Source organism: Lissotriton vulgaris, chromosome 5 (assembly GCF_964263255.1).
Source record: "Lissotriton vulgaris chromosome 5, aLisVul1.2, whole genome shotgun sequence".
NCBI lineage: Eukaryota > Metazoa > Chordata > Amphibia > Caudata > Salamandridae > Lissotriton > Lissotriton vulgaris.
Window position 1 is genome coordinate 1,566,943,394 of NC_141693.1, and position 23,563 is coordinate 1,566,966,956.

At 41.1% G+C, this 23,563-nt stretch overlaps 31 non-coding genes across 31 annotated transcripts; 21 read left to right on the forward strand and 10 right to left on the reverse strand.

Annotated features, from left to right (window-relative positions):
• Window positions 1-2: 2 nt before the first annotated feature.
• Window positions 3-74, forward strand: TRNAT-UGU (transfer RNA threonine (anticodon UGU)). The gene has a single exon. It is a non-coding gene; the product is annotated as a tRNA-Thr (tRNA).
• Window positions 75-1,244: 1,170 nt separating this feature from the next.
• TRNAI-UAU (transfer RNA isoleucine (anticodon UAU)) lies at window positions 1,245-1,339 on the reverse strand. The gene is made up of 2 exons: window positions 1,302-1,339; window positions 1,245-1,280 (listed from the first exon to the last, which is right to left on the reverse strand). It is a non-coding gene; the product is annotated as a tRNA-Ile (tRNA).
• Window positions 1,340-1,628: 289 nt separating this feature from the next.
• TRNAS-GCU (transfer RNA serine (anticodon GCU)) lies at window positions 1,629-1,710 on the forward strand. The gene has a single exon. It is a non-coding gene; the product is annotated as a tRNA-Ser (tRNA).
• Window positions 1,711-2,299: 589 nt separating this feature from the next.
• Window positions 2,300-2,371, forward strand: TRNAT-UGU (transfer RNA threonine (anticodon UGU)). Its single transcript has one exon. It is a non-coding gene; the product is annotated as a tRNA-Thr (tRNA).
• Window positions 2,372-3,541: 1,170 nt separating this feature from the next.
• On the reverse strand, window positions 3,542-3,636 carry TRNAI-UAU (transfer RNA isoleucine (anticodon UAU)). The gene is made up of 2 exons: window positions 3,599-3,636; window positions 3,542-3,577 (listed from the first exon to the last, which is right to left on the reverse strand). It is a non-coding gene; the product is annotated as a tRNA-Ile (tRNA).
• A 289-nt stretch (window positions 3,637-3,925) lies between these two features.
• TRNAS-GCU (transfer RNA serine (anticodon GCU)) lies at window positions 3,926-4,007 on the forward strand. Its single transcript has one exon. It is a non-coding gene; the product is annotated as a tRNA-Ser (tRNA).
• A 589-nt stretch (window positions 4,008-4,596) lies between these two features.
• TRNAT-UGU (transfer RNA threonine (anticodon UGU)) lies at window positions 4,597-4,668 on the forward strand. The gene has a single exon. It is a non-coding gene; the product is annotated as a tRNA-Thr (tRNA).
• Window positions 4,669-5,838: 1,170 nt separating this feature from the next.
• TRNAI-UAU (transfer RNA isoleucine (anticodon UAU)) lies at window positions 5,839-5,933 on the reverse strand. Its single transcript has 2 exons — window positions 5,896-5,933; window positions 5,839-5,874 (listed from the first exon to the last, which is right to left on the reverse strand). It is a non-coding gene; the product is annotated as a tRNA-Ile (tRNA).
• A 289-nt stretch (window positions 5,934-6,222) lies between these two features.
• TRNAS-GCU (transfer RNA serine (anticodon GCU)) lies at window positions 6,223-6,304 on the forward strand. Its single transcript has one exon. It is a non-coding gene; the product is annotated as a tRNA-Ser (tRNA).
• A 589-nt stretch (window positions 6,305-6,893) lies between these two features.
• On the forward strand, window positions 6,894-6,967 carry TRNAT-UGU (transfer RNA threonine (anticodon UGU)). Its single transcript has one exon. It is a non-coding gene; the product is annotated as a tRNA-Thr (tRNA).
• Window positions 6,968-8,137: 1,170 nt separating this feature from the next.
• Window positions 8,138-8,232, reverse strand: TRNAI-UAU (transfer RNA isoleucine (anticodon UAU)). Its single transcript has 2 exons — window positions 8,195-8,232; window positions 8,138-8,173 (listed from the first exon to the last, which is right to left on the reverse strand). It is a non-coding gene; the product is annotated as a tRNA-Ile (tRNA).
• A 289-nt stretch (window positions 8,233-8,521) lies between these two features.
• Window positions 8,522-8,603, forward strand: TRNAS-GCU (transfer RNA serine (anticodon GCU)). Its single transcript has one exon. It is a non-coding gene; the product is annotated as a tRNA-Ser (tRNA).
• A 589-nt stretch (window positions 8,604-9,192) lies between these two features.
• TRNAT-UGU (transfer RNA threonine (anticodon UGU)) lies at window positions 9,193-9,264 on the forward strand. Its single transcript has one exon. It is a non-coding gene; the product is annotated as a tRNA-Thr (tRNA).
• A 1,170-nt stretch (window positions 9,265-10,434) lies between these two features.
• On the reverse strand, window positions 10,435-10,529 carry TRNAI-UAU (transfer RNA isoleucine (anticodon UAU)). The gene is made up of 2 exons: window positions 10,492-10,529; window positions 10,435-10,470 (listed from the first exon to the last, which is right to left on the reverse strand). It is a non-coding gene; the product is annotated as a tRNA-Ile (tRNA).
• A 289-nt stretch (window positions 10,530-10,818) lies between these two features.
• TRNAS-GCU (transfer RNA serine (anticodon GCU)) lies at window positions 10,819-10,900 on the forward strand. Its single transcript has one exon. It is a non-coding gene; the product is annotated as a tRNA-Ser (tRNA).
• A 589-nt stretch (window positions 10,901-11,489) lies between these two features.
• Window positions 11,490-11,561, forward strand: TRNAT-UGU (transfer RNA threonine (anticodon UGU)). Its single transcript has one exon. It is a non-coding gene; the product is annotated as a tRNA-Thr (tRNA).
• A 1,170-nt stretch (window positions 11,562-12,731) lies between these two features.
• On the reverse strand, window positions 12,732-12,826 carry TRNAI-UAU (transfer RNA isoleucine (anticodon UAU)). Its single transcript has 2 exons — window positions 12,789-12,826; window positions 12,732-12,767 (listed from the first exon to the last, which is right to left on the reverse strand). It is a non-coding gene; the product is annotated as a tRNA-Ile (tRNA).
• A 289-nt stretch (window positions 12,827-13,115) lies between these two features.
• Window positions 13,116-13,197, forward strand: TRNAS-GCU (transfer RNA serine (anticodon GCU)). The gene has a single exon. It is a non-coding gene; the product is annotated as a tRNA-Ser (tRNA).
• A 589-nt stretch (window positions 13,198-13,786) lies between these two features.
• Window positions 13,787-13,858, forward strand: TRNAT-UGU (transfer RNA threonine (anticodon UGU)). The gene has a single exon. It is a non-coding gene; the product is annotated as a tRNA-Thr (tRNA).
• Window positions 13,859-15,028: 1,170 nt separating this feature from the next.
• On the reverse strand, window positions 15,029-15,123 carry TRNAI-UAU (transfer RNA isoleucine (anticodon UAU)). Its single transcript has 2 exons — window positions 15,086-15,123; window positions 15,029-15,064 (listed from the first exon to the last, which is right to left on the reverse strand). It is a non-coding gene; the product is annotated as a tRNA-Ile (tRNA).
• A 289-nt stretch (window positions 15,124-15,412) lies between these two features.
• On the forward strand, window positions 15,413-15,494 carry TRNAS-GCU (transfer RNA serine (anticodon GCU)). The gene has a single exon. It is a non-coding gene; the product is annotated as a tRNA-Ser (tRNA).
• Window positions 15,495-16,083: 589 nt separating this feature from the next.
• TRNAT-UGU (transfer RNA threonine (anticodon UGU)) lies at window positions 16,084-16,157 on the forward strand. Its single transcript has one exon. It is a non-coding gene; the product is annotated as a tRNA-Thr (tRNA).
• Window positions 16,158-17,327: 1,170 nt separating this feature from the next.
• Window positions 17,328-17,422, reverse strand: TRNAI-UAU (transfer RNA isoleucine (anticodon UAU)). Its single transcript has 2 exons — window positions 17,385-17,422; window positions 17,328-17,363 (listed from the first exon to the last, which is right to left on the reverse strand). It is a non-coding gene; the product is annotated as a tRNA-Ile (tRNA).
• Window positions 17,423-17,711: 289 nt separating this feature from the next.
• On the forward strand, window positions 17,712-17,793 carry TRNAS-GCU (transfer RNA serine (anticodon GCU)). Its single transcript has one exon. It is a non-coding gene; the product is annotated as a tRNA-Ser (tRNA).
• Window positions 17,794-18,382: 589 nt separating this feature from the next.
• Window positions 18,383-18,454, forward strand: TRNAT-UGU (transfer RNA threonine (anticodon UGU)). The gene has a single exon. It is a non-coding gene; the product is annotated as a tRNA-Thr (tRNA).
• A 1,170-nt stretch (window positions 18,455-19,624) lies between these two features.
• TRNAI-UAU (transfer RNA isoleucine (anticodon UAU)) lies at window positions 19,625-19,719 on the reverse strand. The gene is made up of 2 exons: window positions 19,682-19,719; window positions 19,625-19,660 (listed from the first exon to the last, which is right to left on the reverse strand). It is a non-coding gene; the product is annotated as a tRNA-Ile (tRNA).
• Window positions 19,720-20,008: 289 nt separating this feature from the next.
• On the forward strand, window positions 20,009-20,090 carry TRNAS-GCU (transfer RNA serine (anticodon GCU)). Its single transcript has one exon. It is a non-coding gene; the product is annotated as a tRNA-Ser (tRNA).
• A 589-nt stretch (window positions 20,091-20,679) lies between these two features.
• On the forward strand, window positions 20,680-20,751 carry TRNAT-UGU (transfer RNA threonine (anticodon UGU)). Its single transcript has one exon. It is a non-coding gene; the product is annotated as a tRNA-Thr (tRNA).
• A 1,170-nt stretch (window positions 20,752-21,921) lies between these two features.
• On the reverse strand, window positions 21,922-22,016 carry TRNAI-UAU (transfer RNA isoleucine (anticodon UAU)). The gene is made up of 2 exons: window positions 21,979-22,016; window positions 21,922-21,957 (listed from the first exon to the last, which is right to left on the reverse strand). It is a non-coding gene; the product is annotated as a tRNA-Ile (tRNA).
• A 289-nt stretch (window positions 22,017-22,305) lies between these two features.
• Window positions 22,306-22,387, forward strand: TRNAS-GCU (transfer RNA serine (anticodon GCU)). Its single transcript has one exon. It is a non-coding gene; the product is annotated as a tRNA-Ser (tRNA).
• Window positions 22,388-22,976: 589 nt separating this feature from the next.
• TRNAT-UGU (transfer RNA threonine (anticodon UGU)) lies at window positions 22,977-23,050 on the forward strand. The gene has a single exon. It is a non-coding gene; the product is annotated as a tRNA-Thr (tRNA).
• The last annotated feature ends 513 nt before the right edge of the window (window positions 23,051-23,563 follow it).

Sequence of the window (23,563 nt, forward strand, 5' to 3'; positions counted from 1 at the left end):
CCGGCCTTGTAGCTCAGTGGCAGAGCACTGGTCTTGTAAACCAGGGGTCATGAGTTCAAGCCTCATCAGGGCCTTTTTATATGTGTGTTTCTGTATGTTGTTTTTAAGTCATTCTTTCTAGGAGTCACACCTTGTCTCAAGTTTGCTTATTGACAAGCTTCCCTTTCCATCTTTCATCTTATCAAGAAGACTTCATGAAAACCATTGAACCATAAACTATTGCCTCACCCCTTCCGATCGCCTGACGAACGCCTGACAAACGCCATTCTCACCCCGCCGGGCAAGCCCTGCCGGGCAAAGCCAAATAAGCCATGCATATTTAGAGTTCCTTTGAAAGGCAGAGCGAGGACTAGGACGTCTGTTCCGACTGAGTCTGCATCCACAGAAAGGATGAAATAAGGCTCTAGAAATTTCACCAAGGAGATATGAACTTCATCCCCCTTAAAATACTTTTTCTCCCAGATACCCCGGCTCTTAGTCAAATGAGGTTAATCTTCAAAACCCCACCCCCACTAACCATAAATATTCACCTCTCCTGCTGTCCATTCAATTGATACAAGGTATCTTGTACATGGAGAGAATGTGAGAAAAAGCAGAATTGCTTCATAGATTTGGTGACCTTGGATGGGTGGGCTGGATAAAGAAGTGAACTTGGTTTCCGGAAAGGGAGTATCATGATGGGAATGAGGAAAAGAGAACATGGACCACATTCACAGGTTAGAGAAATAAATGTAATAGGTTGAATGGTTTTGAAAAGCTAGCTTTGAGCAGGAATTGTTTTTTAAAATTGCAAAGAACTAAAAAAGTCAATGTGGGATTGGAGGCACAATCTGAGCAGAAAGCACCATAAGCTGCTATGGTGCAACTCTTATGTTGACTAGAAACTTTAATATGATGATGCTCTTCTTTTGATATTTCTTTGAGTTAAATTTTATTGTATGTAGCTGACACAGCACTGTTTGCAGCTCCTCAGTTTATGGTTATCCCGTGACAACAATGTATTCATCATATTTATTATTCTACAAAAGTATTTTTAAATGCACTGATGTGGTGTTTGCATGCTATGCAAGATGGTACATCATTGAATGTTTATAAGGAGCATCGCATAGGATATGTGATATTTGGCACCTGGAGGAGTCGGACACGCAGATCCTGAAAAGAAGTTAAGACTCTCTAGCAAGAGCCGTCTTTATTCTGAGTCTAATCTTTACTTTTAGTGAAATGGTTTATGAAAACCAATCAACTGCTCCAGGTGAGGCTCGAACTCACAACCTCGGCATGGCTCAGTGCAAGTACTGCTGTATAAGTACCGCGCGCTAACCGATTGCGCCACTGGAGCTCACTGTTTTCATTTCTCCCCATTTGAGCCATCTAGTGCTAACCAAGTAGATACTGCACTGCTCCATTATTCACTGTGCAAGATCGACTCACATGCTAGCATGTTATCATGACTATTAAAAATACAGTCCAAATGGAATAGATTTGATAATTCTGCTATATCGTGTGCTCTGTCTATTGAACACCCCATACATTTGCCGTTCTGACACAGTCTAGGATAAACTTATGCTTATTTTTAATTAGCACATAGTTAAAATTTCACCAAAAATGAAATATAGGCCCCCAAGGCAGACGAGGTGGCCGAGTGGTTAAGGCGATGGACTGCTAATCCATTGTACTCTGCACGCGTGGGTTCGAATCCCACCTTCGTCGGAAAGCCATCAGACACTCTTTTGAAGGTGAGCATGTCTTGTAGTACAATTACACTCTCTTTCAAGACACTGCCATAATCCACTAGAAGGGCCCAACTGACTATTCCATTATGGCATTTATGTCAAATAAAGGGAATTATTTTGTGCTTAATTGAAATTAGATCTTTCATGAAGTGTCCAGAGGATTGCCTATTCCTCACTCCTGGCCTTCCAACCAGTTTGGATAGATAGACTGATAAAAAAGCATTTCTTACTCCTAAAGTTTCAGCCGTCTCAAGTGTATGAGTGTTTACATTTGTCTGCCCCACAGAGACAGATCACTTCTAATAAGTGAGTTCTCTATCTGTCACTGATTGCGGACATACTCACTAGAGCTTTCAGTATGGTCATAAATGTGAATACTCTTATGTTCTCAAATCAAAATGGAGTTTTTCCTACTTTCAAGAAAAGTGTCTTAAGCATGCTCTTCGATTTGTGCACGCATGTAGACATTCAAATGCAACTGCATTTCCATACAGAGTCTCAAAATCATAGATATCTTCATACCGCAGTAAGAATACATGTTGCGATTTACAAACTGCAGGCAGACCGGCCTTGTAGCTCAGTGGCAGAGCACTGGTCTTGTAAACCAGGGGTCATGAGTTCAAGCCTCATCAGGGCCTTTTTATATGTGTGTTTCTGTATGTTGTTTTTAAGTCATTCTTTCTAGGAGTCACACCTTGTCTTAAGTTTGCTTATTGACAAGCTTCCCTTTCCATCTTTCATCTTATCAAGAAGACTTCATGAAAACCATTGAACCATAAACTATTGCCTCACCCCTTCCGATCGCCTGACGAACGCCTGACAAACGCCATTCTCACCCCGCCGGGCAAGCCCTGCCGGGCAAAGCCAAATAAGCCATGCATATTTAGAGTTCCTTTGAAAGGCAGAGCGAGGACTAGGACGTCTGTTCCGACTGAGTCTGCATCCACAGAAAGGATGAAATAAGGCTCTAGAAATTTCACCAAGGAGATATGAACTTCATCCCCCTTAAAATACTTTTTCTCCCAGATACCCCGGCTCTTAGTCAAATGAGGTTAATCTTCAAAACCCCACCCCCACTAACCATAAATATTCACCTCTCCTGCTGTCCATTCAATTGATACAAGGTATCTTGTACATGGAGAGAATGTGAGAAAAAGCAGAATTGCTTCATAGATTTGGTGACCTTGGATGGGTGGGCTGGATAAAGAAGTGAACTTGGTTTCCGGAAAGGGAGTATCATGATGGGAATGAGGAAAAGAGAACATGGACCACATTCACAGGTTAGAGAAATAAATGTAATAGGTTGAATGGTTTTGAAAAGCTAGCTTTGAGCAGGAATTGTTTTTTAAAATTGCAAAGAACTAAAAAAGTCAATGTGGGATTGGAGGCACAATCTGAGCAGAAAGCACCATAAGCTGCTATGGTGCAACTCTTATGTTGACTAGAAACTTTAATATGATGATGCTCTTCTTTTGATATTTCTTTGAGTTAAATTTTATTGTATGTAGCTGACACAGCACTGTTTGCAGCTCCTCAGTTTATGGTTATCCCGTGACAACAATGTATTCATCATATTTATTATTCTACAAAAGTATTTTTAAATGCACTGATGTGGTGTTTGCATGCTATGCAAGATGGTACATCATTGAATGTTTATAAGGAGCATCGCATAGGATATGTGATATTTGGCACCTGGAGGAGTCGGACACGCAGATCCTGAAAAGAAGTTAAGACTCTATAGCAAGAGCCGTCTTTATTCTGAGTCTAATCTTTACTTTTAGTGAAATGGTTTATGAAAACCAATCAACTGCTCCAGGTGAGGCTCGAACTCACAACCTCGGCATGGCTCAGTGCAAGTACTGCTGTATAAGTACCGCGCGCTAACCGATTGCGCCACTGGAGCTCACTGTTTTCATTTCTCCCCATTTGAGCCATCTAGTGCTAACCAAGTAGATACTGCACTGCTCCATTATTCACTGTGCAAGATCGACTCACATGCTAGCATGTTATCATGACTATTAAAAATACAGTCCAAATGGAATAGATTTGATAATTCTGCTATATCGTGTGCTCTGTCTATTGAACACCCCATACATTTGCCGTTCTGACACAGTCTAGGATAAACTTATGCTTATTTTTAATTAGCACATAGTTAGAATTTCACCAAAAATGAAATATAGGCTCCTAAGGCAGACGAGGTGGCCGAGTGGTTAAGGCGATGGACTGCTAATCCATTGTGCTCTGCACGCGTGGGTTCGAATCCCACCTTTGTCGGAAAGCCATCAGGCACTCTTTTGAAGGTGAGCATGTCTTGTAGTACAATTACACTCTCTTTCAAGACACTGCCATAATCCACTAGAAGGGCCCAACTGACTATTCCATTATGGCATTTATGTCAAATAAAGGGAAGTATTTTGTGCTTAATTGAAATTAGATCTTTCATGAAGTGTCCAGAGGATTGCCTATTCCTCACTCCTGGCCTTCCAACCAGTTTGGATAGATAGACTGATAAGAAAGCATTTCTTACTCCTAAAGTTTCAGCCGTCTCAAGTGTATGAGTGTTTACATTTGTCTGCCCCACAGAGACAGATCACTTCTAATAAGTGAGTTCTCTATCTGTCACTGATTGCGGACATACTCACTAGAGCTTTCAGTATGGTCATAAATGTGAATACTCTTATGTTCTCAAATCAAAATGGAGTTTTTCCTACTTTCAAGAAAAGTGTCTTAAGCATGCTCTTCAATTTGTGCACGCATGTAGACATTCAAATGCAACTGCATTTCCATACAGAGTCTCAAAATCATAGATATCTTCATACCGCAGTAAGAATACATGTTGCGATTTACAAACTGCAGGCAGACCGGCCTTGTAGCACAGTGGCAGAGCACTGGTCTTGTAAACCAGGGGTCTTGAGTTCAAGCCTCATCAGGGCCTTTTTATATGTGTGTTTCTGTATGTTGTTTTCAAGTCATTCTTTCTAGGAGTCACACCTTGTCTTAAGTTTGCTTATTGACAAGCTTCCCTTTCCATCTTTCATCTTATCAAGAAGACTTCATGAAAACCATTGAACCATAAACTATTGCCTCACCCCTTCCGATCGCCTGACGAACGCCTGACAAACGCCATTCTCACCCCGCCGGGCAAGCCGTGCCGGGCAAAGCCAAATAAGCCATGCATATTTAAAGTTCCTTTGAAAGGCAGAGCGAGGACTAGGACGTCTGTTCCGACTGAGTCTGCATCCACAGAAAGGATGAAATAAGGCTCTAGAAATTTCACCAAGGAGATATGAACTTCATCCCCCTTAAAATACTTTTTCTCCCAGATACCCCGGCTCTTAGTCAAATGAGGTTAATCTTCAAAACCCCACCCCCACTAACCATAAATATTCACCTCTCCTGCTGTCCATTCAATTGATACAAGGTATCTTGTACATGGAGAGAATGTGAGAAAAAGCAGAATTGCTTCATAGATTTGGTGACCTTGGATGGGTGGGCTGGATAAAGAAGTGAACTTGGTTTCCGGAAAGGGAGTATCATGATGGGAATGAGGAAAAGAGAACATGGACCACATTCACAGGTTAGAGAAATAAATGTAATAGGTTGAATGGTTTTGAAAAGCTAGCTTTGAGCAGGAATTGTTTTTTAAAATTGCAAAGAACTAAAAAAGTCAATGTGGGATTGGAGGCACAATCTGAGCAGAAAGCACCATAAGCTGCTATGGTGCAACTCTTATGTTGACTAGAAACTTTAATATGATGATGCTCTTCTTTTGATATTTCTTTGAGTTAAATTTTATTGTATGTAGCTGACACAGCACTGTTTGCAGCTCCTCAGTTTATGGTTATCCCGTGACAACAATGTATTCATCATATTTATTATTCTACAAAAGTATTTTTAAATGCACTGATGTGGTGTTTGCATGCTATGCAAGATGGTACATCATTGAATGTTTATAAGGAGCATCGCATAGGATATGTGATATTTGGCACCTGGAGGAGTCGGACACGCAGATCCTGAAAAGAAGTTAAGACTCTCTAGCAAGTGCCGTCTTTATTCTGAGTCTAATCTTTCCTTTCAGTGAAATGGTTTATGAAAACCAATCAACTGCTCCAGGTGAGGCTCGAACTCACAACCTCGGCATGGCTCAGTGCAAGTACTGCTGTATAAGTACCGCGCGCTAACCGATTGCGCCACTGGAGCTCGCTGGTTTCATTTCTCCCCATTTGAGCCATCTAGTGCTAACCAAGTAGATACTGCACTGCTCCATTATTCACTGTGCAAGATCGACTCACATGCTAGCATGTTATCATGACTATTAAAAATACAGTCCAAATGGAATAGATTTGATAATTCTGCTATATCGTGTGCTCTGTCTATTGAACACCCCATACATTTGCCGTTCTGACACAGTCTAGGATAAACTTATGCTTATTTTTAATTAGCACATAGTTAGAATTTCACCAAAAATGAAATATAGGCCCCCAAGGCAGAAGAGGTGGCCGAGTGGTTAAGGCGATGGACTGCTAATCCATTGTGCTCTGCACGCGTGGGTTCGAATCCCACCTTCGTCGGAAAGCCATCAGACACTCTTTTGAAGGTGAGCATGTCTCGTAGTACAATTACACTCTCTTTCAAGACACTGCCATAATCCACTAGAAGGGCCCAACTGACTATTCCATTATGGCATTTATGTCAAATAAAGGGAAGTATTTTGTGCTTAATTGAAATTAGATCTTTCATGAAGTGTCCAGAGGATTGCCTATTCCTCACTCCTGGCCTTCCAACCAGTTTGGATAGATAGACTGATAAGAAAGCATTTCTTACTCCTAAAGTTTCAGCCGTCTCAAGTGTATGAGTGTTTACATTTGTCTGCCCCACAGAGACAGATCACTTCTAATAAGTGAGTTCTCTATCTGTCACTGATTGCGGACATACTCACTAGAGCTTTCAGTATGGTCATAAATGTGAATACTCTTATGTTCTCAAATCAAAATGGAGTTTTTCCTACTTTCAAGAAAAGTGTCTTAAGCATGCTCTTCGATTTGTGCACGCATGTAGACATTCAAATGCAACTGCATTTCCATACAGAGTCTCAAAATCATAGATATCTTCATACCGCAGTAAGAATACATGTTGCGATTTACAAACTGCAGGCAGACCGGCCTTGTAGCTCAGTGGCAGAGCACTGGTCTTGTAAACCAGGGGTCATGAGAGTTCAAGCCTCATCAGGGCCTTTTTATATGTGTGTTTCTGTATGTTGTTTTCAAGTCATTCTTTCTAGGAGTCACACCTTGTCTTAAGTTTGCTTATTGACAAGCTTCCCTTTCCATCTTTCATCTTATCAAGAAGACTTCATGAAAACCATTGAACCATAAACTATTGCCTCACCCCTTCCGATCGCCTGACGAACGCCTGACAAACGCCATTCTCACCCCGCCGGGCAAGCCCTGCCGGGCAAAGCCAAATAAGCCATGCATATTTAGAGTTCCTTTGAAAGGCAGAGCGAGGACTAGGACGTCTGTTCCGACTGAGTCTGCATCCACAGAAAGGATGAAATAAGGCTCTAGAAATTTCACCAAGGAGATATGAACTTCATCCCCCTTAAAATACTTTTTCTCCCAGATACCCCGGCTCTTAGTCAAATGAGGTTAATCTTCAAAACCCCACCCCCACTAACCATAAATATTCACCTCTCCTGCTGTCCATTCAATTGATACAAGGTATCTTGTACATGGAGAGAATGTGAGAAAAAGCAGAATTGCTTCATAGATTTGGTGACTTTGGATGGGTGGGCTGGATAAAGAAGTGAACTTGGTTTCCGGAAAGGGAGTATCATGATGGGAATGAGGAAAAGAGAACATGGACCACATTCACAGGTTAGAGAAATAAATGTAATAGGTTGAATGGTTTTGAAAAGCTAGCTTTGAGCAGGAATTGTTTTTTAAAATTGCAAAGAACTAAAAAAGTCAATGTGGGATTGGAGGCACAATCTGAGCAGAAAGCACCATAAGCTGCTATGGTGCAACTCTTATGTTGACTAGAAACTTTAATATGATGATGCTCTTCTTTTGATATTTCTTTGAGTTACATTTTATTGTATGTAGCTGACACAGCACTGTTTGCAGCTCCTCAGTTTATGGTTATCCCGTGACAACAATGTATTCATCATATTTATTATTCTACAAAAGTATTTTTAAATGCACTGATGTGGTGTTTGCATGCTATGCAAGATGGTACATCATTGAATGTTTATAAGGAGCATCGCATAGGATATGTGATATTTGGCACCTGGAGGAGTCGGACACGCAGATCCTGAAAAGAAGTTAAGACTCTATAGCAAGAGCCGTCTTTATTCTGAGTCTAATCTTTACTTTTAGTGAAATGGTTTATGAAAACCAATCAACTGCTCCAGGTGAGGCTCGAACTCACAACCTCGGCATGGCTCAGTGCAAGTACTGCTGTATAAGTACCGCGCGCTAACCGATTGCGCCACTGGAGCTCACTGTTTTCATTTCTCCCCATTTGAGCCATCTAGTTCTAACCAAGTAGATACTGCACTGCTCCATTATTCACTGTGCAAGATCGACTCACATGCTAGCATGTTATCATGACTATTAAAAATACAGTCCAAATGGAATAGATTTGATAATTCTGCTATATCGTGTGCTCTGTCTATTGAACACCCCATACATTTGCCGTTCTGACACAGTCTAGGATAAACTTATGCTTATTTTTAATTAGCACATAGTTAGAATTTCACCAAAAATGAAATATAGGCTCCTAAGGCAGACGAGGTGGCCGAGTGGTTAAGGCGATGGACTGCTAATCCATTGTGCTCTGCACGCGTGGGTTCGAATCCCACCTTCGTCGGAAAGCCATCAGACACTCTTTTGAAGGTGAGCATGTCTCGTAGTACAATTACACTCTCTTTCAAGACACTGCCATAATCCACTAGAAGGGCCCAACTGACTATTCCATTATGGCATTTATGTCAAATAAAGGGAAGTATTTTGTGCTTAATTGAAATTAGATCTTTCATGAAGTGTCCAGAGGATTGCCTATTCCTCACTCCTGGCCTTCCAACCAGTTTGGATAGATAGACTGATAAGAAAGCATTTCTTACTCCTAAAGTTTCAGCCGTCTCAAGTGTATGAGTGTTTACATTTGTCTGCCCCACAGAGACAGATCACTTCTAATAAGTGAGTTCTCTATCTGTCACTGATTGCGGACATACTCACTAGAGCTTTCAGTATGGTCATAAATGTGAATACTCTTATGTTCTCAAATCAAAATGGAGTTTTTCCTACTTTCAAGAAAAGTGTCTTAAGCATGCTCTTCGATTTGTGCACGCATGTAGACATTCAAATGCAACTGCATTTCCATACAGAGTCTCAAAATCATAGATATCTTCATACCGCAGTAAGAATACATGTTGCGATTTACAAACTGCAGGCAGACCGGCCTTGTAGCACAGTGGCAGAGCACTGGTCTTGTAAACCAGGGGTCTTGAGTTCAAGCCTCATCAGGGCCTTTTTATATGTGTGTTTCTGTATGTTGTTTTCAAGTCATTCTTTCTAGGAGTCACACCTTGTCTTAAGTTTGCTTATTGACAAGCTTCCCTTTCCATCTTTCATCTTATCAAGAAGACTTCATGAAAACCATTGAACCATAAACTATTGCCTCACCCCTTCCGATCGCCTGACGAACGCCTGACAAACGCCATTCTCACCCCGCCGGGCAAGCCCTGCCGGGCAAAGCCAAATAAGCCATGCATATTTAAAGTTCCTTTGAAAGGCAGAGCGAGGACTAGGACGTCTGTTCCGACTGAGTCTGCATCCACAGAAAGGATGAAATAAGGCTCTAGAAATTTCACCAAGGAGATATGAACTTCATCCCCCTTAAAATACTTTTTCTCCCAGATACCCCGGCTCTTAGTCAAATGAGGTTAATCTTCAAAACCCCACCCCCACTAACCATAAATATTCACCTCTCCTGCTGTCCATTCAATTGATACAAGGTATCTTGTACATGGAGAGAATGTGAGAAAAAGCAGAATTGCTTCATAGATTTGGTGACCTTGGATGGGTGGGCTGGATAAAGAAGTGAACTTGGTTTCCGGAAAGGGAGTATCATGATGGGAATGAGGAAAAGAGAACATGGACCACATTCACAGGTTAGAGAAATAAATGTAATAGGTTGAATGGTTTTGAAAAGCTAGCTTTGAGCAGGAATTGTTTTTTAAAATTGCAAAGAACTAAAAAAGTCAATGTGGGATTGGAGGCACAATCTGAGCAGAAAGCACCATAAGCTGCTATGGTGCAACTCTTATGTTGACTAGAAACTTTAATATGATGATGCTCTTCTTTTGATATTTCTTTGAGTTAAATTTTATTGTATGTAGCTGACACAGCACTGTTTGCAGCTCCTCAGTTTATGGTTATCCCGTGACAACAATGTATTCATCATATTTATTATTCTACAAAAGTATTTTTAAATGCACTGATGTGGTGTTTGCATGCTATGCAAGATGGTACATCATTGAATGTTTATAAGGAGCATCGCATAGGATATGTGATATTTGGCACCTGGAGGAGTCGGACACGCAGATCCTGAAAAGAAGTTAAGACTCTATAGCAAGAGCCGTCTTTATTCTGAGTCTAATCTTTACTTTTAGTGAAATGGTTTATGAAAACCAATCAACTGCTCCAGGTGAGGCTCGAACTCACAACCTCGGCATGGCTCAGTGCAAGTACTGCTGTATAAGTACCGCGCGCTAACCGATTGCGCCACTGGAGCTCACTGTTTTCATTTCTCCCCATTTGAGCCATCTAGTGCTAACCAAGTAGATACTGCACTGCTCCATTATTCACTGTGCAAGATCGACTCACATGCTAGCATGTTATCATGACTATTAAAAATACAGTCCAAATGGAATAGATTTGATAATTCTGCTATATCGTGTGCTCTGTCTATTGAACACCCCATACATTTGCCGTTCTGACACAGTCTAGGATAAACTTATGCTTATTTTTAATTAGCACATAGTTAGAATTTCACCAAAAATGAAATATAGGCTCCTAAGGCAGACGAGGTGGCCGAGTGGTTAAGGCGATGGACTGCTAATCCATTGTGCTCTGCACGCGTGGGTTCGAATCCCACCTTTGTCGGAAAGCCATCAGGCACTCTTTTGAAGGTGAGCATGTCTTGTAGTACAATTACACTCTCTTTCAAGACACTGCCATAATCCACTAGAAGGGCCCAACTGACTATTCCATTATGGCATTTATGTCAAATAAAGGGAAGTATTTTGTGCTTAATTGAAATTAGATCTTTCATGAAGTGTCCAGAGGATTGCCTATTCCTCACTCCTGGCCTTCCAACCAGTTTGGATAGATAGACTGATAAGAAAGCATTTCTTACTCCTAAAGTTTCAGCCGTCTCAAGTGTATGAGTGTTTACATTTGTCTGCCCCACAGAGACAGATCACTTCTAATAAGTGAGTTCTCTATCTGTCACTGATTGCGGACATACTCACTAGAGCTTTCAGTATGGTCATAAATGTGAATACTCTTATGTTCTCAAATCAAAATGGAGTTTTTCCTACTTTCAAGAAAAGTGTCTTAAGCATGCTCTTCAATTTGTGCACGCATGTAGACATTCAAATGCAACTGCATTTCCATACAGAGTCTCAAAATCATAGATATCTTCATACCGCAGTAAGAATACATGTTGCGATTTACAAACTGCAGGCAGACCGGCCTTGTAGCACAGTGGCAGAGCACTGGTCTTGTAAACCAGGGGTCTTGAGTTCAAGCCTCATCAGGGCCTTTTTATATGTGTGTTTCTGTATGTTGTTTTCAAGTCATTCTTTCTAGGAGTCACACCTTGTCTTAAGTTTGCTTATTGACAAGCTTCCCTTTCCATCTTTCATCTTATCAAGAAGACTTCATGAAAACCATTGAACCATAAACTATTGCCTCACCCCTTCCGATCGCCTGACGAACGCCTGACAAACGCCATTCTCACCCCGCCGGGCAAGCCCTGCCGGGCAAAGCCAAATAAGCCATGCATATTTAAAGTTCCTTTGAAAGGCAGAGCGAGGACTAGGACGTCTGTTCCGACTGAGTCTGCATCCACAGAAAGGATGAAATAAGGCTCTAGAAATTTCACCAAGGAGATATGAACTTCATCCCCCTTAAAATACTTTTTCTCCCAGATACCCCGGCTCTTAGTCAAATGAGGTTAATCTTCAAAACCCCACCCCCACTAACCATAAATATTCACCTCTCCTGCTGTCCATTCAATTGATACAAGGTATCTTGTACATGGAGAGAATGTGAGAAAAAGCAGAATTGCTTCATAGATTTGGTGACCTTGGATGGGTGGGCTGGATAAAGAAGTGAACTTGGTTTCCGGAAAGGGAGTATCATGATGGGAATGAGGAAAAGAGAACATGGACCACATTCACAGGTTAGAGAAATAAATGTAATAGGTTGAATGGTTTTGAAAAGCTAGCTTTGAGCAGGAATTGTTTTTTAAAATTGCAAAGAACTAAAAAAGTCAATGTGGGATTGGAGGCACAATCTGAGCAGAAAGCACCATAAGCTGCTATGGTGCAACTCTTATGTTGACTAGAAACTTTAATATGATGATGCTCTTCTTTTGATATTTCTTTGAGTTAAATTTTATTGTATGTAGCTGACACAGCACTGTTTGCAGCTCCTCAGTTTATGGTTATCCCGTGACAACAATGTATTCATCATATTTATTATTCTACAAAAGTATTTTTAAATGCACTGATGTGGTGTTTGCATGCTATGCAAGATGGTACATCATTGAATGTTTATAAGGAGCATCGCATAGGATATGTGATATTTGGCACCTGGAGGAGTCGGACACGCAGATCCTGAAAAGAAGTTAAGACTCTATAGCAAGAGCCGTCTTTATTCTGAGTCTAATCTTTACTTTTAGTGAAATGGTTTATGAAAACCAATCAACTGCTCCAGGTGAGGCTCGAACTCACAACCTCGGCATGGCTCAGTGCAAGTACTGCTGTATAAGTACCGCGCGCTAACCGATTGCGCCACTGGAGCTCACTGTTTTCATTTCTCCCCATTTGAGCCATCTAGTGCTAACCAAGTAGATACTGCACTGCTCCATTATTCACTGTGCAAGATCGACTCACATGCTAGCATGTTATCATGACTATTAAAAATACAGTCCAAATGGAATAGATTTGATAATTCTGCTATATCGTGTGCTCTGTCTATTGAACACCCCATACATTTGCCGTTCTGACACAGTCTAGGATAAACTTATGCTTATTTTTAATTAGCACATAGTTAGAATTTCACCAAAAATGAAATATAGGCTCCTAAGGCAGACGAGGTGGCCGAGTGGTTAAGGCGATGGACTGCTAATCCATTGTGCTCTGCACGCGTGGGTTCGAATCCCACCTTTGTCGGAAAGCCATCAGGCACTCTTTTGAAGGTGAGCATGTCTTGTAGTACAATTACACTCTCTTTCAAGACACTGCCATAATCCACTAGAAGGGCCCAACTGACTATTCCATTATGGCATTTATGTCAAATAAAGGGAAGTATTTTGTGCTTAATTGAAATTAGATCTTTCATGAAGTGTCCAGAGGATTGCCTATTCCTCACTCCTGGCCTTCCAACCAGTTTGGATAGATAGACTGATAAGAAAGCATTTCTTACTCCTAAAGTTTCAGCCGTCTCAAGTGTATGAGTGTTTACATTTGTCTGCCCCACAGAGACAGATCACTTCTAATAAGTGAGTTCTCTATCTGTCACTGATTGCGGACATACTCACTAGAGCTTTCAGTATGGTCATAAATGTGAATACTCTTATGTTCTCAAATCAAAATGGAGTTTTTCCTACTTTCAAGAAAAGTGTCTTAAGCATGCTCTTCAATTTGTGCACGCATGTAGACATTCAAATGCAACTGCATTTCCATACAGAGTCTCAAAATCATAGATATCTTCATACCGCAGTAAGAATACATGTTGCGATTTACAAACTGCAGGCAGACCGGCCTTGTAGCACAGTGGCAGAGCACTGGTCTTGTAAACCAGGGGTCTTGAGTTCAAGCCTCATCAGGGCCTTTTTATATGTGTGTTTCTGTATGTTGTTTTCAAGTCATTCTTTCTAGGAGTCACACCTTGTCTTAAGTTTGCTTATTGACAAGCTTCCCTTTCCATCTTTCATCTTATCAAGAAGACTTCATGAAAACCATTGAACCATAAACTATTGCCTCACCCCTTCCGATCGCCTGACGAACGCCTGACAAACGCCATTCTCACCCCGCCGGGCAAGCCGTGCCGGGCAAAGCCAAATAAGCCATGCATATTTAAAGTTCCTTTGAAAGGCAGAGCGAGGACTAGGACGTCTGTTCCGACTGAGTCTGCATCCACAGAAAGGATGAAATAAGGCTCTAGAAATTTCACCAAGGAGATATGAACTTCATCCCCCTTAAAATACTTTTTCTCCCAGATACCCCGGCTCTTAGTCAAATGAGGTTAATCTTCAAAACCCCACCCCCACTAACCATAAATATTCACCTCTCCTGCTGTCCATTCAATTGATACAAGGTATCTTGTACATGGAGAGAATGTGAGAAAAAGCAGAATTGCTTCATAGATTTGGTGACCTTGGATGGGTGGGCTGGATAAAGAAGTGAACTTGGTTTCCGGAAAGGGAGTATCATGATGGGAATGAGGAAAAGAGAACATGGACCACATTCACAGGTTAGAGAAATAAATGTAATAGGTTGAATGGTTTTGAAAAGCTAGCTTTGAGCAGGAATTGTTTTTTAAAATTGCAAAGAACTAAAAAAGTCAATGTGGGATTGGAGGCACAATCTGAGCAGAAAGCACCATAAGCTGCTATGGTGCAACTCTTATGTTGACTAGAAACTTTAATATGATGATGCTCTTCTTTTGATATTTCTTTGAGTTAAATTTTATTGTATGTAGCTGACACAGCACTGTTTGCAGCTCCTCAGTTTATGGTTATCCCGTGACAACAATGTATTCATCATATTTATTATTCTACAAAAGTATTTTTAAATGCACTGATGTGGTGTTTGCATGCTATGCAAGATGGTACATCATTGAATGTTTATAAGGAGCATCGCATAGGATATGTGATATTTGGCACCTGGAGGAGTCGGACACGCAGATCCTGAAAAGAAGTTAAGACTCTCTAGCAAGTGCCGTCTTTATTCTGAGTCTAATCTTTCCTTTCAGTGAAATGGTTTATGAAAACCAATCAACTGCTCCAGGTGAGGCTCGAACTCACAACCTCGGCATGGCTCAGTGCAAGTACTGCTGTATAAGTACCGCGCGCTAACCGATTGCGCCACTGGAGCTCGCTGGTTTTATTTCTCCCCATTTGAGCCATCTAGTGCTAACCAAGTAGATACTGCACTGCTCCATTATTCACTGTGCAAGATCGACTCACATGCTAGCATGTTATCATGACTATTAAAAATACAGTCCAAATGGAATAGATTTGATAATTCTGCTATATCGTGTGCTCTGTCTATTGAACACCCCATACATTTGCCGTTCTGACACAGTCTAGGATAAACTTATGCTTATTTTTAATTAGCACATAGTTAGAATTTCACCAAAAATGAAATATAGGCCCCCAAGGCAGAAGAGGTGGCCGAGTGGTTAAGGCGATGGACTGCTAATCCATTGTGCTCTGCACGCGTGGGTTCGAATCCCACCTTCGTCGGAAAGCCATCAGACACTCTTTTGAAGGTGAGCATGTCTCGTAGTACAATTACACTCTCTTTCAAGACACTGCCATAATCCACTAGAAGGGCCCAACTGACTATTCCATTATGGCATTTATGTCAAATAAAGGGAAGTATTTTGTGCTTAATTGAAATTAGATCTTTCATGAAGTGTCCAGAGGATTGCCTATTCCTCACTCCTGGCCTTCCAACCAGTTTGGATAGATAGACTGATAAGAAAGCATTTCTTACTCCTAAAGTTTCAGCCGTCTCAAGTGTATGAGTGTTTACATTTGTCTGCCCCACAGAGACAGATCACTTCTAATAAGTGAGTTCTCTATCTGTCACTGATTGCGGACATACTCACTAGAGCTTTCAGTATGGTCATAAATGTGAATACTCTTATGTTCTCAAATCAAAATGGAGTTTTTCCTACTTTCAAGAAAAGTGTCTTAAGCATGCTCTTCGATTTGTGCACGCATGTAGACATTCAAATGCAACTGCATTTCCATACAGAGTCTCAAAATCATAGATATCTTCATACCGCAGTAAGAATACATGTTGCGATTTACAAACTGCAGGCAGACCGGCCTTGTAGCTCAGTGGCAGAGCACTGGTCTTGTAAACCAGGGGTCATGAGAGTTCAAGCCTCATCAGGGCCTTTTTATATGTGTGTTTCTGTATGTTGTTTTCAAGTCATTCTTTCTAGGAGTCACACCTTGTCTTAAGTTTGCTTATTGACAAGCTTCCCTTTCCATCTTTCATCTTATCAAGAAGACTTCATGAAAACCATTGAACCATAAACTATTGCCTCACCCCTTCCGATCGCCTGACGAACGCCTGACAAACGCCATTCTCACCCCGCCGGGCAAGCCCTGCCGGGCAAAGCCAAATAAGCCATGCATATTTAGAGTTCCTTTGAAAGGCAGAGCGAGGACTAGGACGTCTGTTCCGACTGAGTCTGCATCCACAGAAAGGATGAAATAAGGCTCTAGAAATTTCACCAAGGAGATATGAACTTCATCCCCCTTAAAATACTTTTTCTCCCAGATACCCCGGCTCTTAGTCAAATGAGGTTAATCTTCAAAACCCCACCCCCACTAACCATAAATATTCACCTCTCCTGCTGTCCATTCAATTGATACAAGGTATCTTGTACATGGAGAGAATGTGAGAAAAAGCAGAATTGCTTCATAGATTTGGTGACTTTGGATGGGTGGGCTGGATAAAGAAGTGAACTTGGTTTCCGGAAAGGGAGTATCATGATGGGAATGAGGAAAAGAGAACATGGACCACATTCACAGGTTAGAGAAATAAATGTAATAGGTTGAATGGTTTTGAAAAGCTAGCTTTGAGCAGGAATTGTTTTTTAAAATTGCAAAGAACTAAAAAAGTCAATGTGGGATTGGAGGCACAATCTGAGCAGAAAGCACCATAAGCTGCTATGGTGCAACTCTTATGTTGACTAGAAACTTTAATATGATGATGCTCTTCTTTTGATATTTCTTTGAGTTACATTTTATTGTATGTAGCTGACACAGCACTGTTTGCAGCTCCTCAGTTTATGGTTATCCCGTGACAACAATGTATTCATCATATTTATTATTCTACAAAAGTATTTTTAAATGCACTGATGTGGTGTTTGCATGCTATGCAAGATGGTACATCATTGAATGTTTATAAGGAGCATCGCATAGGATATGTGATATTTGGCACCTGGAGGAGTCGGACACGCAGATCCTGAAAAGAAGTTAAGACTCTGTAGCAAGAGCCGTCTTTATTCTGAGTCTAATCTTTACTTTTAGTGAAATGGTTTATGAAAACCAATCAACTGCTCCAGGTGAGGCTCGAACTCACAACCTCGGCATGGCTCAGTGCAAGTACTGCTGTATAAGTACCGCGCGCTAACCGATTGCGCCACTGGAGCTCACTGTTTTCATTTCTCCCCATTTGAGCCATCTAGTTCTAACCAAGTAGATACTGCACTGCTCCATTATTCACTGTGCAAGATCGACTCACATGCTAGCATGTTATCATGACTATTAAAAATACAGTCCAAATGGAATAGATTTGATAATTCTGCTATATCGTGTGCTCTGTCTATTGAACACCCCATACATTTGCCGTTCTGACACAGTCTAGGATAAACTTATGCTTATTTTTAATTAGCACATAGTTAGAATTTCACCAAAAATGAAATATAGGCTCCTAAGGCAGACGAGGTGGCCGAGTGGTTAAGGCGATGGACTGCTAATCCATTGTGCTCTGCACGCGTGGGTTCGAATCCCACCTTCGTCGGAAAGCCATCAGACACTCTTTTGAAGGTGAGCATGTCTCGTAGTACAATTACACTCTCTTTCAAGACACTGCCATAATCCACTAGAAGGGCCCAACTGACTATTCCATTATGGCATTTATGTCAAATAAAGGGAAGTATTTTGTGCTTAATTGAAATTAGATCTTTCATGAAGTGTCCAGAGGATTGCCTATTCCTCACTCCTGGCCTTCCAACCAGTTTGGATAGATAGACTGATAAGAAAGCATTTCTTACTCCTAAAGTTTCAGCCGTCTCAAGTGTATGAGTGTTTACATTTGTCTGCCCCACAGAGACAGATCACTTCTAATAAGTGAGTTCTCTATCTGTCACTGATTGCGGACATACTCACTAGAGCTTTCAGTATGGTCATAAATGTGAATACTCTTATGTTCTCAAATCAAAATGGAGTTTTTCCTACTTTCAAGAAAAGTGTCTTAAGCATGCTCTTCGATTTGTGCACGCATGTAGACATTCAAATGCAACTGCATTTCCATACAGAGTCTCAAAATCATAGATATCTTCATACCGCAGTAAGAATACATGTTGCGATTTACAAACTGCAGGCAGACCGGCCTTGTAGCACAGTGGCAGAGCACTGGTCTTGTAAACCAGGGGTCTTGAGTTCAAGCCTCATCAGGGCCTTTTTATATGTGTGTTTCTGTATGTTGTTTTCAAGTCATTCTTTCTAGGAGTCACACCTTGTCTTAAGTTTGCTTATTGACAAGCTTCCCTTTCCATCTTTCATCTTATCAAGAAGACTTCATGAAAACCATTGAACCATAAACTATTGCCTCACCCCTTCCGATCGCCTGACGAACGCCTGACAAACGCCATTCTCACCCCGCCGGGCAAGCCCTGCCGGGCAAAGCCAAATAAGCCATGCATATTTAAAGTTCCTTTGAAAGGCAGAGCGAGGACTAGGACGTCTGTTCCGACTGAGTCTGCATCCACAGAAAGGATGAAATAAGGCTCTAGAAATTTCACCAAGGAGATATGAACTTCATCCCCCTTAAAATACTTTTTCTCCCAGATACCCCGGCTCTTAGTCAAATGAGGTTAATCTTCAAAACCCCACCCCCACTAACCATAAATATTCACCTCTCCTGCTGTCCATTCAATTGATACAAGGTATCTTGTACATGGAGAGAATGTGAGAAAAAGCAGAATTGCTTCATAGATTTGGTGACCTTGGATGGGTGGGCTGGATAAAGAAGTGAACTTGGTTTCCGGAAAGGGAGTATCATGATGGGAATGAGGAAAAGAGAACATGGACCACATTCACAGGTTAGAGAAATAAATGTAATAGGTTGAATGGTTTTGAAAAGCTAGCTTTGAGCAGGAATTGTTTTTTAAAATTGCAAAGAACTAAAATAGTCAATGTGGGATTGGAGGCACAATCTGAGCAGAAAGCACCATAAGCTGCTATGGTGCAACTCTTATGTTGACTAGAAACTTTAATATGATGATGCTCTTCTTTTGATATTTCTTTGAGTTAAATTTTATTGTATGTAGCTGACACAGCACTGTTTGCAGCTCCTCAGTTTATGGTTATCCCGTGACAACAATGTATTCATCATATTTATTATTCTACAAAAGTATTTTTAAATGCACTGATGTGGTGTTTGCATGCTATGCAAGATGGTACATCATTGAATGTTTATAAGGAGCATCGCATAGGATATGTGATATTAGGCACCTGGAGGAGTCGGACACGCAGATCCTGAAAAGAAGTTAAGACTCTATAGCAAGAGCCGTCTTTATTCTGAGTCTAATCTTTACTTTTAGTGAAATGGTTTATGAAAACCAATCAACTGCTCCAGGTGAGGCTCGAACTCACAACCTCGGCATGGCTCAGTGCAAGTACTGCTGTATAAGTACCGCGCGCTAACCGATTGCGCCACTGGAGCTCACTGTTTTCATTTCTCCCCATTTGAGCCATCTAGTGCTAACCAAGTAGATACTGCACTGCTCCATTATTCACTGTGCAAGATCGACTCACATGCTAGCATGTTATCATGACTATTAAAAATACAGTCCAAATGGAATAGATTTGATAATTCTGCTATATCGTGTGCTCTGTCTATTGAACACCCCATACATTTGCCGTTCTGACACAGTCTAGGATAAACTTATGCTTATTTTTAATTAGCACATAGTTAGAATTTCACCAAAAATGAAATATAGGCTCCTAAGGCAGACGAGGTGGCCGAGTGGTTAAGGCGATGGACTGCTAATCCATTGTGCTCTGCACGCGTGGGTTCGAATCCCACCTTCGTCGGAAAGCCATCAGACACTCTTTTGAAGGTGAGCATGTCTTGTAGTACAATTACACTCTCTTTCAAGACACTGCCATAATCCACTAGAAGGGCCCAACTGACTATTCCATTATGGCATTTATGTCAAATAAAGGGAATTATTTTGTGCTTAATTGAAATTAGATCTTTCATGAAGTGTCCAGAGGATTGCCTATTCCTCACTCCTGGCCTTCCAACCAGTTTGGATAGATAGACTGATAAAAAAGCATTTCTTACTCCTAAAGTTTCAGCCGTCTCAAGTGTATGAGTGTTTACATTTGTCTGCCCCACAGAGACAGATCACTTCTAATAAGTGAGTTCTCTATCTGTCACTGATTGCGGACATACTCACTAGAGCTTTCAGTATGGTCATAAATGTGAATACTCTTATGTTCTCAAATCAAAATGGAGTTTTTCCTACTTTCAAGAAAAGTGTCTTAAGCATGCTCTTCGATTTGTGCACGCATGTAGACATTCAAATGCAACTGCATTTCCATACAGAGTCTCAAAATCATAGATATCTTCATACCGCAGTAAGAATACATGTTGCGATTTACAAACTGCAGGCAGACCGGCCTTGTAGCTCAGTGGCAGAGCACTGGTCTTGTAAACCAGGGGTCATGAGTTCAAGCCTCATCAGGGCCTTTTTATATGTGTGTTTCTGTATGTTGTTTTTAAGTCATTCTTTCTAGGAGTCACACCTTGTCTTAAGTTTGCTTATTGACAAGCTTCCCTTTCCATCTTTCATCTTATCAAGAAGACTTCATGAAAACCATTGAACCATAAACTATTGCCTCACCCCTTCCGATCGCCTGACGAACGCCTGACAAACGCCATTCTCACCCCGCCGGGCAAGCCCTGCCGGGCAAAGCCAAATAAGCCATGCATATTTAGAGTTCCTTTGAAAGGCAGAGCGAGGACTAGGACGTCTGTTCCGACTGAGTCTGCATCCACAGAAAGGATGAAATAAGGCTCTAGAAATTTCACCAAGGAGATATGAACTTCATCCCCCTTAAAATACTTTTTCTCCCAGATACCCCGGCTCTTAGTCAAATGAGGTTAATCTTCAAAACCCCACCCCCACTAACCATAAATATTCACCTCTCCTGCTGTCCATTCAATTGATACAAGGTATCTTGTACATGGAGAGAATGTGAGAAAAAGCAGAATTGCTTCATAGATTTGGTGACCTTGGATGGGTGGGCTGGATAAAGAAGTGAACTTGGTTTCCGGAAAGGGAGTATCATGATGGGAATGAGGAAAAGAGAACATGGACCACATTCACAGGTTAGAGAAATGAATGTAATAGGTTGAATGGTTTTGAAAAGCTAGCTTTGAGCAGGAATTGTTTTTTAAAATTGCAAAGAACTAAAAAAGTCAATGTGGGATTGGAGGCACAATCTGAGCAGAAAGCACCATAAGCTGCTATGGTGCAACTCTTATGTTGACTAGAAACTTTAATATGATGATGCTCTTCTTTTGATATTTCTTTGAGTTAAATTTTATTGTATGTAGCTGACACAGCACTGTTTGCAGCTCCTCAGTTTATGGTTATCCCGTGACAACAATGTATTCATCATATTTATTATTCTACAAAAGTATTTTTAAATGCACTGATGTGGTGTTTGCATGCTATGCAAGATGGTACATCATTGAATGTTTATAAGGAGCATCGCATAGGATATGTGATATTTGGCACCTGGAGGAGTCGGACACGCAGATCCTGAAAAGAAGTTAAGACTCTATAGCAAGAGACGTCTTTATTCTGAGTCTAATCTTTACTTTTAGTGAAATGGTTTATGAAAACCAATCAACTGCTCCAGGTGAGGCTCGAACTCACAACCTCGGCAGGGCTCAGTGCAAGTACTGCTGTATAAGTACCGCGCGCTAACCGATTGCGCCACTGGAGCTCACTGTTTTCATTTCTCCCCATTTGAGCCATCTAGTGCTAACCAAGTAGATACTGCACTGCTCCATTATTCACTGTGCAAGATCGACTCACATGCTAGCATGTTATCATGACTATTAAAAATACAGTCCAAATGGAATAGATTTGATAATTCTGCTATATCGTGTGCTCTGTCTATTGAACACCCCATACATTTGCCGTTCTGACACAGTCTAGGATAAACTTATGCTTATTTTTAATTAGCACATAGTTAGAATTTCACCAAAAATGAAATATAGGCTCCTAAGGCAGACGAGGTGGCCGAGTGGTTAAGGCGATGGACTGCTAAACCATTGTGCTCTGCACGCGTGGGTTCGAATCCCACCTTTGTCGGAAAGCCATCAGACACTCTTTTGAAGGTGAGCATGTCTTGTAGTACAATTACACTCTCTTTCAAGACACTGCCATAATCCACTAGAAGGGCCCAACTGACTATTCCATTATGGCATTTATGTCAAATAAAGGGAAGTATTTTGTGCTTAATTGAAATTAGATCTTTCATGAAGTGTCCAGAGGATTGCCTATTCCTCACTCCTGGCCTTCCAACCAGTTTGGATAGATAGACTGATAAGAAAGCATTTCTTACTCCTAAAGTTTCAGCCGTCTCAAGTGTATGAGTGTTTACATTTGTCTGCCCCACAGAGACAGATCACTTCTAATAAGTGAGTTCTCTATCTGTCACTGATTGCGGACATACTCACTAGAGCTTTCAGTATGGTCATAAATGTGAATACTCTTATGTTCTCAAATCAAAATGGAGTTTTTCCTACTTTCAAGAAAAGTGTCTTAAGCATGCTCTTCGATTTGTGCACGCATGTAGACATTCAAATGCAACTGCATTTCCATACAGAGTCTCAAAATCATAGATATCTTCATACCGCAGTAAGAATACATGTTGCGATTTACAAACTGCAGGCAGACCGGCCTTGTAGCTCAGTGGCAGAGCACTGGTCTTGTAAACCAGGGGTCATGAGAGTTCAAGCCTCATCAGGGCCTTTTTATATGTGTGTTTCTGTATGTTGTTTTCAAGTCATTCTTTCTAGGAGTCACACCTTGTCTTAAGTTTGCTTATTGACAAGCTTCCCTTTCCATCTTTCATCTTATCAAGAAGACTTCATGAAAACCATTGAACCATAAACTATTGCCTCACCCCTTCCGATCGCCTGACGAACGCCTGACAAACGCCATTCTCACCCCGCCGGGCAAGCCCTGCCGGGCAAAGCCAAATAAGCCATGCATATTTAGAGTTCCTTTGAAAGGCAGAGCGAGGACTAGGACGTCTGTTCCGACTGAGTCTGCATCCACAGAAAGGATGAAATAAGGCTCTAGAAATTTCACCAAGGAGATATGAACTTCATCCCCCTTAAAATACTTTTTCTCCCAGATACCCCGGCTCTTAGTCAAATGAGGTTAATCTTCAAAACCCCACCCCCACTAACCATAAATATTCACCTCTCCTGCTGTCCATTCAATTGATACAAGGTATCTTGTACATGGAGAGAATGTGAG